The sequence below is a fragment of the Dermacentor andersoni genome, chromosome 4 (genome assembly GCF_023375885.2).
Source record: "Dermacentor andersoni chromosome 4, qqDerAnde1_hic_scaffold, whole genome shotgun sequence".
In the NCBI taxonomy this organism is placed as follows: domain Eukaryota; kingdom Metazoa; phylum Arthropoda; class Arachnida; order Ixodida; family Ixodidae; genus Dermacentor; species Dermacentor andersoni.
Window position 1 is genome coordinate 189,056,315 of NC_092817.1, and position 14,239 is coordinate 189,070,553.

At 48.9% G+C, this 14,239-nt stretch overlaps 1 long non-coding RNA gene across 1 annotated transcript; it reads right to left on the bottom strand.

Moving 5' to 3' along the window:
* Positions 1-378: 378 nt before the first annotated feature.
* On the bottom strand, positions 379-2,394 carry LOC126530586 (uncharacterized). The gene is made up of 2 exons (XR_011893715.1): positions 1,974-2,394; positions 379-1,197 (listed from the first exon to the last, which is right to left on the bottom strand). It is a non-coding gene; the product is annotated as an uncharacterized lncRNA (long non-coding RNA).
* Positions 2,395-14,239: the final 11,845 nt, after the last annotated feature.

A 14,239-nucleotide genomic window follows, 5' to 3' on the forward strand; every position in this document is an offset into this window, starting at 1 on the left:
TGTCTCCAAATAAAGAATTGCCTTGATTGAACATGGCTAAACCAAGTTTGTGGAGCGATAGCACGGTATTGCTTGCTTTGGGAAGGATCACAGAAGCTGCTCGACGCCGTCAGCAACTGCCGCATCTACAATTGCAGCACAAGACAACGCACAGACGCTGCTCGACGCGGCAGCAGCAGCGAGCGAATTGACCTTAAGGCTGCATCTCGCTTCAACGCGAACTAGGCGTCCAAAACAAAGCGCATACGAAGCTACCAGTTCTCAGCTCACTTTGTAGACATCGCAGATCGCTTTGAATATGAGGCCCCCGCGACCACGCACTTTGTCAACATCGCAGATTGGTTTTGCATCGAGTGGAGCAGACGACGACACGTCGTGTGTCACTTGCTGGGCAAAAGTGAGTCCCAGCGTTTATTCAGCACTGGTTTTATACACGTTGTGAACAGGCGGGTAACGCCCTTATCACATGGGGGCGTATCGTGCCATGAACACAGAGCGCGCTGCATGCTGAGCAGATTAGATACAGATTACAATACATCCCCCTTCGTAACGAAAAAAAAAAAAAAAAACTTAGGACAAGGAGCGCTTTTAGCTCGGGAGAACAAAAAGAAAGTTAAAGAATCACTGCACATCCAAAACTACAGCAAAGATCAGAGCACTGAATACAGTCACGGCACTTGTTGAAAGTTCGCGTCATACATTAAGCGCCGAGGTGGTCTGCGTTGTCTTGTAGTCCTTGGAGCAGCTGCTTGTTGCGGAACTGTCGGCACAATGCTCGCTGTGCTGTTTGGGTTTTGCGCCGCCTCTGGGTCGTGTTGTGTGCTGGCAGGGGCAGCGTATTCTTGAAAAACACCTTCGTCGTCGTGAGGAGGACCGCTAAGGCGAAAAGATTCTCTGGCTGGCAGCAGATGCTCGCGGTTGCGTCGCAAGAGTTGCCCGTCTTCAGTCATGACAACGTATGACCTTGGTTGACCAGACGACTGAAGAACCCGAGCCTTTCTTCTCCATGATGAGCTGTCTTTTATTCTGACCGTTTTGCCGTTGTTGAGCGGTGCGAGTGGCCCTCTTGAGTAGTCTGTTTGCTGGCGTTTGTCAACCCGCCGGCTTTGTCCGACCTGAACGGTTGGTAGAGTTGTTCGCAGCGAGCGTCCCTGTAATATTTCGGCTGGTGACCAGCCGCATTCCAGTGGAGTTGACCTGTAAGCGAGAAGACCAAGCCAAAAGTCTTGTTTAGCTTCAGTTGTTTTCTTCAAGATTCTCTTGACTACTTGTACCCCCTTTTCGGCGAGTCCGTTGGAGCGGGGAAAATACGGGCTTGAGGTCACGTGTTTGAAATCGTACACTTTTGAGAACATGGCAAATTCTCTACTGGAAAACTGAGGCCCGTTATCAGTGCATACCTCTACAGGTATGCCATATCTGGAAAATATGGCACTTGCTGCATCTACAGTAGTTTTTGCTGAAGTGTCTACGAGCTGTTGGACTTCGGGAAAATTCGATAGGGCATCATAAACACACAAGTAGGACCGACCTGCGTGGCTAAAAATGTCCATGCCGACGCGGTACCATGGTTGGTCTGGAACCGGACGCATAATCAAAGGCTCTTGCGGCAACTTGTAAGCGTACGTTTTACATACAGAACATGCCTGTGCAAACGTCTCGATATCAGTGTTCATTCCTGGCCAGAACACCAGGCGCCGTGCCCTTTCTTTGCACTTGTTAATTCCCATGTGGCCTTGATGAATTCTGGCCAACATATCGCGCCTCATACTGGCCGGAATGACAATCTTACAGCCTTTCAAGAGAACCCCTTTTACTTCCGATAGCTCAGCGGCAAAAGGCTTGAACGGTCCTTCAATTGGTTGCCCGTTCTCCAGGTGCTTTAGCACAGCGGCGAGCTGCGTGTCCTTTCGTGTCTCGGAAGCCAGTTCTTTCCACATGGTTTCGCTGACAAGAGAATCAACCACACTTACTGCGTGCACTTCGACGTCGTCGTTGTTGTTGTCTGCGTTATCTGCTGCGCCCTTAACGGAAGCCCTGGACAGCATGTCCGCCAGTAGGAGCTGTTTTCCTGGAACATAATGCATTAAAATGTCATAGCGTAGCAGACGCAAAAAAAATCGCTGCAGTCTTGGCGGCATGTCACCGATCGCCTTCTGTGATATGGAGATCAACGGACGATGGTCAGTCTCAACGACAACCTTCCGCCCATACATGAAATGGTGAAATTTCTCGCAGCCGAAAACTATGGCCATTGCTTCCTTTTCAATTTGTGAATAGCGTTGCTGCGTATCAGTAAGCACTCTGGAGGCGTACGCAACCGGTTTCCATGCACCGTTGTGATACTGCAGCAAGGCAGCACCGATTCCGTTTTGTGACGCATCGCATGATAACCTGGTTTCTTTTTGAGGGTCAAAAACTGAGAGCAAGGGCTGCTTGCTAAGGCTGTCGCACAGCGCTCTCCACTCTTTTTCGTGATTTGCCGACCATTCGAAAACAGTGTCTTTTTTTAGCAAGCTTCTGAGAAGCGTTGTCCTTTCTGCTAGTGTTGGCAAAAACTTTCCAAAATAGTTCACGACACCCAGCATGCGTTGAACTGCTAGTTTATCACTAGGGGGTGCCATCTGCAACATGCACTCAACATGGGATGCATTTGGACGGATTCCTTCTTCGTTTATTACGTCGCCCAGGAATTCAATTTGTTGAACGCCAAACTCGCACTTTGCTGGATTGAACGTAAGGCCCGCACGTTCTGCCGCTTCTAGCGCTGATCTTAGACGTTGGTCGTGCTCTTGTTGGGAATTGCCCCACACGAGTATGTCATCGACATACACTCTAACGCCAGGAAGCGCGTCAAAAATTTCACTTAGGGTTTGCTGAAATACTTCGGACGCTGATGATATTCCGAAAGGCAGTCGCAAAAATCGATAGCGGCCGAAGGGTGTCGCAAAAGTGCATATCCTAGACGTCTCGTCATCTAAGGGAATTTGGTGAAACCCTGCGTTTGCATCTAGGCGAGTGAATACTCTTGCGCCGGCCAGCTCGGCCTCTATGTCTTCCCGCCTCGGCATCGCGTAGTGCTCGCGCTTGAGGCACTCATTTATTTTCCTGGGGTCCATGCAGACTCGCAGCTTCCCGTCTTTCTTTCGTACGATAACAAGGGGACTCACCCAGTCTGTTGGCTCAGTGACTTTTGCAATTATTCCGGCTTGTTCCATACGTGACAACTCCTCCCGAAGTGGCTCCTCTAAAGCCAGTGGCACTCGACGAGGTCTCTGAACCACTGGCGTGGCGTCCTTGCGAAGCACCATGTGGTATACTCGTTTGACGCAGCCGGTGCCAGTGAAAAGGTGACGAAAGCTGGCAACCACTTCTTCAGAGCTGTTTTGCGACACGCTGTTCACGCGTGAAATCAGTCCCAGGCGTTCACTCGCCTCAAGTCCTAGGATTGCTTGGCGCCCCTTTCGTGCCACGAAAAAGCTCAGCATGGCAATGCAACCATTTAAAGAGACTTCGGCCCGCATGACGCCAATGTGTTTGATTACATCTCCGCCGTAGGAGCGTAAAATCGCGCTGCTGGGGTACAGGGGCGGCTGTGGGTTCATTTTGGCGTATAATCCATAAGGCAACAAATTTGCCTGCGATCCCGTGTCAACCTTTAACTTAACTGCCACGTTCTTGATTTGGACTTCCACCGTCCAGTCATGCTTGCTGGACACATTCTTTGCGGATACGTCGAGAATCTCGAAATCGTCTTGGCCGCTTTGCAACTCGCCAACAACTGCCGTCGCTTTACAACATCTGGCAAAGTGGTTTTTCCGCTGACATCTCCGGCACGTTTTTCCAAAAGCAGGGCACCTTCTTGGGGAGTGTTTTCCGCCGCAGTTTCGGCAGTCATAACGTGTCTGTTCTCGGTTTTCGCGGCTCGTGCTAGTCCTGCTGATAGGATGCACTTGGTGTTCCTGGTTCCACATTTCCTTGTGAGTTGCTGATGCTTCAGCTGCTTTACAGGCTTGTTCTGCCTTCTGCAGGGTCAAGTTGTTGTCCCTGAGGAGCTTTGCACGTACCGTGTCGTCATTTATCCCGAACACAATTTGGTCCCTGACCATCGATTCCGCCAAAGCTCCAAAGTTGCAAGCACGTGCTTGATTCTTCAGGTCTCGTAAGAAATGCTCCACTGGTTCGCCAGCAGCTTGGATTCTTCTCCTGAACATATACCGCTCGTGAACCTCATTGGTCTGTGCAATGCAATACTCATCAAATTTTTTCACCACTGTGGCATAGTCGTCGTTCTTCTCGCCTGCTGCAAACGTGAAGGTGTTAAAGACTTCAATGGCCTCTGCGCCCGCGACGCTCAAAAGCAACGCTGTCTTCTTGGACTCAGTCCGAGGCTTTTCTGCGCCCTCTGACGCCGTGAGGAAAATTTCAAACCTTTGTTTGAAGAGCTGCCAGTTCTTGCGCAGGTCGCCTGTTGTAAGGAGCGGCTCCGGTGCTTTGAGGAAATCCATTTTCCGCCACAGGATCGCTGGTCTTCACGCGTCGTGGTTAGCATTGCCATGCTAACCACTTCTGACACCATGCATCGAGTGGAGCAGACGACGACACGTCGTGTGTCACTTGCTGGGCAAAAGTGAGTCCCAGCGTTTATTCAGCACTGGTTTTATACACGTTGTGAACAGGCGGGTAACGCCCTTATCACATGGGGGCGTATCGTGCCATGAACACAGAGCGCGCTGCATGCTGAGCAGATTAGATACAGATTACGATACAGGTTTCAAGATATGGGCGCCTCCGCGGCCAATGCAGTAGCCGCCGGTAAAGGCCATTATTTTGCCGACAATTCGAACGAATACACCTTGTGTAGCTACTCACATAACTTTTATGATTTTGGGTAAACTCAACATCATGAGCAACGCAATCTTAAACGTAATTCAAATACTTCAAGCGGTGAAACTTCAACTTCGTGGCTGCGGCAAGTCTCGAGCAGATTTTTTTTTTTTTTGAGTGAGAACACAAGAACACGTGCAATGTGGAATAAGGAGATAACGTTTGGAAAAATCTACGTCGCATATCTTTATGGTATACAAGCGAGAGGTGCGCCGAACGGATCTGTTGAGGTGAGGTAAAAACGAAAACGTTCTAGAAGGCATTCATTTGTAAAGGGTCAGTAGGTTCACTGAACGTGCTGTATTAAGTGAAAATGAAAGCACGTAACCTCCTATAACATGAGCAGGCAGTTTTATTCCGTCTGTGAAACATAATCCGTCATCTGTGTTGGCTCGCGAGACATGCTGAGGTGTCAATTAATAAGAAATCCAATCAACCTACGCTGAAATCAGCGCTAGCAAGTATGAGGGCAAAAACTAAAAACCCTTTCTGATTGCATGGGACTATTCCGCCGAGGCCTAGACGGAACGGCAATACGAGTTCTATAACTGTTTCGCCTGTGGCGCTTCATATTGTAAAAGTTGTTAGTGGATGGAAACCTTGTCACCCCCAAAGATATTTCATAAAAGTAATTTGATACCATTTTAGCATAGGACACATATTTTTACTTTCATCTTAAAAATTACCGAGAGCAAGCTTGCGAGGAACCATTTGCAGTACAGTACGTTCCAATCACATGACAAGAAGTGGAAACAAAAACTAACGGATTTGACCATATTGAGAGCGCTACTTTCAGCGGCCTGGCCAGCACAACGAACGCCTCAAATCGAAGGCAGTTATTACATAAAACTATTCCAATGTGTTTTTATTTAAATCTCCTGCCGTCAAATCTACGTAACCGCCAAGGTAGGCATTAGCATTCGTTGAACGGGTCAATAAAATACTCTATTGGTTTATAGGGAGCACTTTTGTTTGCTTTCAAAGCGAATAGCATTGCCTACCGTAACAGCTTCGTCTGAAGCAGTTGGCTGACAAGAGGCGAACACGCAGGAGTGGAGAGGATTTCAGTGGCGCCGAGCTAGCGCAGCGAAAAGGGATAACCGGATGAGGAGGGCCAGCGTCTGAGATTGGCTCGTTTCTCCTTACATTAGCTTGCAGCGGCTTGTCCAAAATCACGGCGGCGTGCAACTGAAGGATAAAAATGCCGCCTAAAACGAATCCTCAGCGAAGAAGAGTGGGCAAGGCGATGTCGTAAACGTGTCGAATGGGTGCCACAACGTTACACTGCAAAGCAAAAATGTTTATTATGCGAAAATAAATTCATTCCCCTGGCCGCTCCGAGTTGCCAGTGGCAGAGTGATCGGCGGGCAGCGATCTTCTTTTCCTAATGGGGCAGTCTTGGGCTATTCCGAGAAAAACTCAGTTTTCTTTGGCCTTGTAGCGGCGCGGCTATCGCGTCGAAAACCGGCGAAGGGGGCTCGCGTGCGCGTAGCGCGAGAATAGAACACGCTAGCGCGCTTGACCTGAGCGGCCACGCTTTCGGCCGCTCCCGATATCCCGCCACACCATGGCTTATCAGCCGAAATAAATCGTGATTGATTGACTGATTGATTGATTGATTGATTGATTGATTGATTGATTGATTGATTGATTGATTGATTGATTGATTGATTGATTGATTGATGTGTGGTGTTTTATGGCGCAAGGGCCAGGTTTGACCAAAGAGCGCCATGACAGGTGGTAATGTTGACGATGTATTGTGGATGACATGCACAATGAACTCATCATGGTAGATGTGATTTGGCTGTAAAAGGGCCTAAAAAAACTTACGCTGTAAGTGGAGTGGAATATATAGGTGCTAAAATAATGACGGTGACTAGGATGTGATGTGGGCTATGGCAATGGGCTTTCATTAAAAGATGATGCAATAAAACATAACACTGACACCAAGGTTTCAAGAGAGCCCTTGAATGCAGGGCTGTTAGTCGTGTGCTTAAAAGTTGCCTGGCCAGATGATTTTCAGGGTGTCCGTTTCGGCTAAAAACTCTAAGACTGTTTGCAGATTGAAAAGCGGTTCATCGCTAATAAAGAATGCAGGGTGAAGGGGTATATTCTCGCGATATGCAACAGGGAAATACTTTTTCCTCTCTGTTTCTATTGCAGGGCACTGAATAAGAACATGGAGGACTGTGAGATTATTGCCGCACTTAACACAAGTTCGAGGATCGCCCCCAGTCAAGAGATGAGAGTGGGTGCCGTATGTGTGGCCTATCCTTAATCGGCAAAGAAGTACTTCCTTGTACCTTGCCATTTTCCCATTTATCCAGTTCCCCAGTTTTGGTTTTATTATGTGAAGCTTATTCATTGCTTGTTTATCCCATTCGCCTTGCCAATGATTCCTCAATTTACTGCGTAGAAAAGGCTTTAGGTCCGTGGCAGGGATGGGGATATTTAAATCTGCATCGCTAAAAGTTACTGACCCAGCGCTTTCGTCAGCAGCTTCGTTGCCTTTTATACCTTTGTGGCCAGGTACCCAGCATATGACAATCACTTGATTGCTCATATATAGGGAGCACAACAGACTGTACAGCTCACTAAAAACTGAGTTTTTATATTTTCTTGGTGTAAGTAGGGCTCTGACTACACCTAATTAATCTGTAAATACAATAGCCCTAGCAAGTTTTGTGAGCGTTATGTTTTGAACAGCCGATAGTATAGCGTAGGCTTCAGCGGTAAATATACTTGTGTGTGGATTTAGTGCTCCGGATACTGAAAATGAAGGTCCCAGAGCTGCGTAGGAAACTCCTTTAGAGGACTTGGAAGCGTCTGTATAATATTCTGTACAGGAGTACTTCTCCTGAAGTTCACGAAAATGGAATTGTATATGTGCTTCTGGTGCCCTCTTAGATGTTTCTGCGAAAGAGGCGTCACATTCAATGGTCTGCCATTCCCATGGTGGGAGCAGGCGAGTGGGTGCCATTAGGGCATTCTCTGGGACTAAGATACCTGTTTCTTCTGCCAGTGTTGTCAAACGAAGGCTCAACGGAGGTTTAAGAGCTGGGCGGTTATGAAATATTCTGGCTGTAGACACTTCATGAATAGATGAGTGACATGGATGGTGCACGTCTGATTTGACCTTCAGAGCATAGGAAATAGTTAAATATGTCCTTTGGAGATGTAATGACCATTCATTACTCACCACATACAGGCTTTCTACGGGACTTGTCCTAAAGGCGCCTGTAGCCAGGCGTATACCTAAGTGGTGAATGGGATGTAGCATCTTTAAAGCACTAGGCGCAGCAGAGCTATATACTATTGCTCCATAGTCGAGGCGGGACCGCATAAGGCTTTTGTAGAGGCTCAAAAGGCATCTCCGGTCACTTCCCCAAGATGTGCGGGACAAGAGCTTTAGTAAATTCATTGTCTTCAGACATCTCGCTCTCAGATACCTAAGGTGAGGGACAAATGTTAGTTTCGAGTCTAAGATAATTCCTAAAAATTTATGTTCGTGGCTGACAGATAGCCGTTGTCCGTTAAGATAGATAGCAGGGTCAGGTAATATGCCTCTCTCTTTGGAAAATAGAAGGCACGTGCTTTTTTGGGGGTTTAACTTGAATCCATTCTCGTCAGCCCACTTAGATATTTTGTTTAGGCCAAGCTGTACATGTCGCTCACAGATAGAAATATTGCATGGTTTAAATCCTATCTGTACGTCGTCCACATACACTGAATAAAACATTGTTCGTGGTATGACGCTATAGAGGGAATTCATTTTTACGATGAAGAGCGTGCAGCTCAGTACACCTCCTTGTGGCACCCCTGTTTCCTGCGTAAATTGGCGAGACAGCACTTTACCAACCCTCACACGGAACGTACGATTAGAGAGGTAGCTTTGAATCAGATTCAACAGATTGTCTCTGACACCCATAGAAGTCAGATCCCGAAGAATTCCAAAACGCCAGGTTGTGTCGTATGCCTTTTCCATATCTAAAAATACGGCTAATAAAAACTGCTTGTGCACGAAGGCATCTCGGATATTCGCCTCCATGCGGACTAGTCTCAAGATGATGGATTAGGTGTCTGTTTACCATTTTCTCAAAGAGTTTGCATAGGCAGCTTGTCAGGGCTATAGGCCTGTAGCTGCAGACCGAAGTTGGATCCTTGCCCTCTTTCAGAATAGGAATTACGATTGCTTGCTTCCAGGCAGATGGAATGTAACTGGCAGAGAATATGGAATTAAAGAGTAATAGCAGTGTTTTGTGTGTTTCGGCGTGTAGGTGTTCAATCATCTCATAGACTATTCTATCGCCTCCAGCAGCTGATTTATTGCAACAGTTCAGTGCAGCCTGAAATTCCACCATGTTAAATGGCCGGTTGTAAGGTTCATTTTTATTTCCTTTCCGGTTCAGAGGCTGTCGTTCCGCTTGTCGCTGATATCTCAGAAATGTATCTGAGTAATGGGATGAACTCGAGATGTACTGGAAATGTGCCCCTAGCGAATCAGCTTGGTCCTCAATAGTGTCTCCTTGTGTGTTTACTAAAGGTAAAGGGTGAGTTTCGCGGCCTTTTATTTTGTTGACCCTATTCCAGGCTTTCCGTTCGTCTGTATATGAATTGATGCCACTGATGTATTTTTGCCAACTTTCCCGCTTGGCCCGGCGGCGTGTTCTTCTACCTAGTGACATTATTTTCTTGAAGTTGATAAGATTCTCTGCAGTTGGAGATTCGCGAAGGTGACTCCACGCCTTATTTTGATTCTTACGAGCTTCTTTGCACTCTGCATTCCACCAGGGAACACGTCGCCTAGTGGGTGATCCATTTGATTCAGGGATACACAGTGACGCCGCATCAACAATAAATGCTGTCAGATATACCACGGCGTCATCAATAGGAAATGCGGAGATATCTTCCCAGGTCATGCGGGTGAGTTCTTTATAACGTTTCCAGTCGGCTGACTCGACTATCCAGTGGGGGACGCATGGGGAGCATTGATCATGTTTTGTTGATTTTATGACGATTGGAAAATGGTCGCTCCCATATGGGTTTTTAAGCACGTTACACTCTAGATACGCTACGAGTGTACCAGATGCAATGCTCAAATCGATCGATGAAAATGTTTTGTTTGCCACGCTATAGAATGTAGGCTCTTTATTATTTAGTAAGCATGCACCTGTAGTGAAGAGGAGGCTTTCTACTATGCGTCCCCAGGCATCACAACGACAACCTCCCCAAGGAGTGTTGTGTGCATTGAAATCTCCGACGAGAATATAAGGTTCGGGCAGTTCATTAATAAAGCTTTGGAATTCTGTTCTTGAAAGTTGGCAGTTCGGGGGAATGTTTAGTGAGGAAATTGTTACTAGTTTATTAAACAGCATCGCATGGACGGCAACTGCCTCTAGGGGTGTTTTAAGCTGTAGTTGCCGGCAAGCAACACCCTTATCTGCAATTATTGCCACACCGCCAGACGAGGCAAGGGCATCGTTGCGGTCTTTTCGGTATATGGCATACTGCCGGAGAAAGTTCGTGTGTGAAGGATTAAGATGTGTTTCTTGGACACACAGCACCTTTGGACTGTACTTATGTAAGAGTTCCTTAATGTCGTCTAGGTTGTGGAGTAAACCCCTGACATTCCATTGTATTATCTGTGTATCCATAATGTATGTGTTTTGTGCTGTGTGTCTAAGAACAATAGATTAGATTATCTCACGAGACCTTTCCAGGCCCCGTGAAACGAGATCTCTCTATCTTGCGGGCGCGCTCGAGGCAGCTGCGCCGCTCCTTCGGCGTCTGAGACGCCAGGTTTGTGCTCGTATCCATCACCTCTTCTGAGGCGGTGGATACTGCCCGCGGAGCGGGCACTTTCGCGGGAGTGGTAGGCCGGTCTGCACCGGCAGTGGCCCTGGGTTCAACAGGCCTGGAGGCCTGCTGGCCCTCATTTGCGGGAGACGGAACAGCGCTGGCTGTTCCAGTCAGGGGGGCGGATGGCGTGACCGCCGTCACTCTCCGAGTGACTAGGGCGGCCGCCGAACGATGTGGCGCTGCCCCCCGGCGTGCCACATCGGTGTAAGAAGGACTGCTCTGATTGTTGGATTGGAAACGCTTGCGTGCCTCTGGGAAAGTCAGGTTTAGTTTCACCTTGAGTTCTATTATTTGTTTTTCTTTTTTCCACGAAGGGCAGGATCGCGAGTAAGCAGGGTGGTCTCCTTCACATTTGGCACAGTGGGTTGCTGAACTGCAAACGTCAGAAGAGTGTTCGATGGAGCTACACTTGGCACAAGTAGCACGCCCTCTGCAGGTTTGGGACCCGTGCCCAAAACGCTGACACGTAAAACATCGACGTGGGTTTGGAATGTATGGCCTGACACGTAGCTTGCAGTAACCGGTCTCGATTGATTCAGGAAGAATGCTGGTTCTAAAAGTTATGATAATGTGCCTGGTTGGTATTTCTTTGTCATCTCGTCTTATTTTAATCCTTTGCACCTTGACAACGTTCTGTTCTTGCCATCCTTCTAGTAATTCACTTTCACTAAGTTCCAGAAGGTCATCTTCCGAGATGACCCCGCGCACTGTATTCATCTTCCTGTGTGGGCCTACTGAGAAGGGAATGTCCCCAAACGCTACAAGTTTTGAGAGTCCGTCGTACTGTGGCTTGACGCGGACTTCGAGAAGAAGATCACCGCTTCCCATCTTTGTTACTTTATATCCTGGGCCTATTGCTTCAGTGAGGGATTTCGCTACAAGAAAAGGTGATATCATTCGGACTGTCTTAGTTTCGTGTTGGCTGTGAACGACGTGGTATTTCGGAAAGGACTCTTTTGGTTGCATAAAAAAGCTGAAAGGTTCATCGGTGCGCCCCCTCTTCAGGGAGCTATCAGGCAATAGGGGAAAAGCTTCAGCCATAAAAAATTGGAAAATTCGGCGGCGATGGTGGCCACCCACCACCGAGCCCAACAAGGGGACGCTACAAGGTCGGGAAAATACCTGCGGACGCCCGCCATACATCGCCGCTATAACCTAATATACGATACCCAAGGTTGGATAACTACACCAGGTTAACCCTCGCCACCTGGAAGTCTGGAAGTAATAAGCGAAGAGAAGACAGGAAAGATTGAAAGTGAGAGAGAAAGACGATAATTTAAGGGAAAGACAGGAAAAGGTGACTGCCGAATTCCTCCCGGTGGGTCAGCCTGGAAGTGCCGTCTATGTGAAGCCGAGGCCGAAGAGGTGTGTTGCCTCCGCCGGGGGGCCTTAAAGGTCCAAACACCCAGCATCGGCTCAACCTCCAGGATCCCCTTTTCCCCAGACACGGCTAAGCCGCGCACGGCTACACGCGGGAGGTTCCAACCCTCGTGTGCTCGGGTCCGTGGTGTCGCCACACACAAAACGCCTGCTGACGCAGACGCCCCTGAGGGGGAAATAAACCGTGGCCACAGCGGCTAACTGGTGACGCCGGACGACCAAACCCATCCTTCCCTCAAATTATTGACCTGGACAACCGAGCCCAGTCATGCCAGCGTCAGCGCACCGACTCTACAAAGGCGAGTGACGTAGCCTCACGGAGTCCGGCAGACGTCCCGCGGTTGTAAGATGCCCGGGAATTCTACATCGACATGCCGGAGATCTGGTTCATCGAGCTGGTCAGCCATTTCCTTCTGAACAAGGTTCCAGGCTCCGGCTATCATCCCCCTGCAACGACGTCTACGCGAACTTGCAGACAACCGTCTTTGCTCACTACGTCACCTCGAGCGCTCACTCACAACAGCTCTCGCCATTTGAACCGTCGCGTCATTCGTCGTTGTCAGCCCACGTCACCTGCACCCACCCTTGCCCATTGACAGCACGTGCCGGCCACGGCATCAAACCTCTACTCGGTCCGCGAGCTTCCTTCCCAGCTCAAAGGCACCAGTGCGACGACTCTTTCTAAGGAATTCACGGGGCCAAACGCGAGCAGTTTCAGCTGCTTTATGGCCCGTCGCTCTCATTTCTTGGACGTTTTCGCAAGCTGTCCGCATTGCGTTCGATGACACATCGGAGAGCCGGTGCAGAGGCTCTGCACCGGCTCCACTACGCGCAAATTTCACTCTCGCTGGCACAGCGACGCCACAAGCACTACCTTCGCGATGCCTTCAGCGACCACCGCAACCCTTATGCTACCAGCATTCTAGATTTCACCGTTATCAGCGGTTAGGCGAGCCTACCAATGTTCTGCGTTCACAACTTCCGTGGATGCATGGCGTACCGAACTCTTCCAGGAGCAGCTCTATTATCTGGTTTCTTCAGCTCGAGAATAACTTGTACGTATACAACATGAGTGATCAACACTTGCGCTCTCTCTACGCATGTCCCGAGCTGCCAGACGGTGTAGTTTTAGAGCTACGACTTCTAGTCACCCGGGCATCTACAAGAGCCTGCGGCAGGTCGTGATTTCGCACTACGGCATCACCGTGGCTGCGCCTGGCTCACAGCCTACGCTGTCGGTGCTGCTTGGTACATCCCTTTCGGATTGCGTGAACCCGATACTACCAACGACGACACCATCTTCACACTCTACCTGGACTTTACCATTGAACTTGATTTCAATAGCGCTTCGCACTAGGAGGGGGGCCCTCTTGCAGCGCGACTGTCGCTTCGAAAGCCGCCGGAGAAGAAGAGGGCTCGCGTACAGGTAGCGTGAGAATAGAATACGCTAACGCGTTTGACCTCAGCGGCCATGGTGTCAGCCGCTCCCAAGATCTGCGACACCATGGCTTGCCGGCCTAAATAAATTGGCGGCGGCGGCTACCTTGTCGCGCCGCCTCCCACAAACTGGTAACCCCGGGCGACGGAAGCCAGCCTTCCCATAGCCTAATGATGCACCATTAATGCGTACACGTCTCTTGGGCGCGGTGAGTTCTGACGGTTTGGTGACGTCGCGTGACTGGCAGGCGAAGTAGGCGCAGCTTGGAAAGTTCTGGCACACAGCGTAGGGCTAATGGCGAAAAGGCATAGAACCAGAAATAATGAGTTTTCTCTTGTTCGGTCTAACCATGCCTAATCAGCATGTGCACGTGAAAGCATATAGAGAGTTCTTGTCGTTTTCGTGACTCCGTGTGATAGACAGGTGAAATGGGGTGGCCAGCAATGGTATAGAAACATTTGGAATACCTTTACGTTATAGCGTACCTCGTCTCGTCTTTAGCATTTCGTGTAACAATTGTGTCGAAGCCCATGCAGCCCCTGTCGCTACTACAAATACGCTTTGTCTTCACAAACTTAAGGCTTAAAAAGAGCGCCTACCCAATGTAAAAAGGAGCCTTGTGGTAACATGATGCAGTCGTAAGAAAGACGTATATTGCTGTAGCTAGGACGTAAA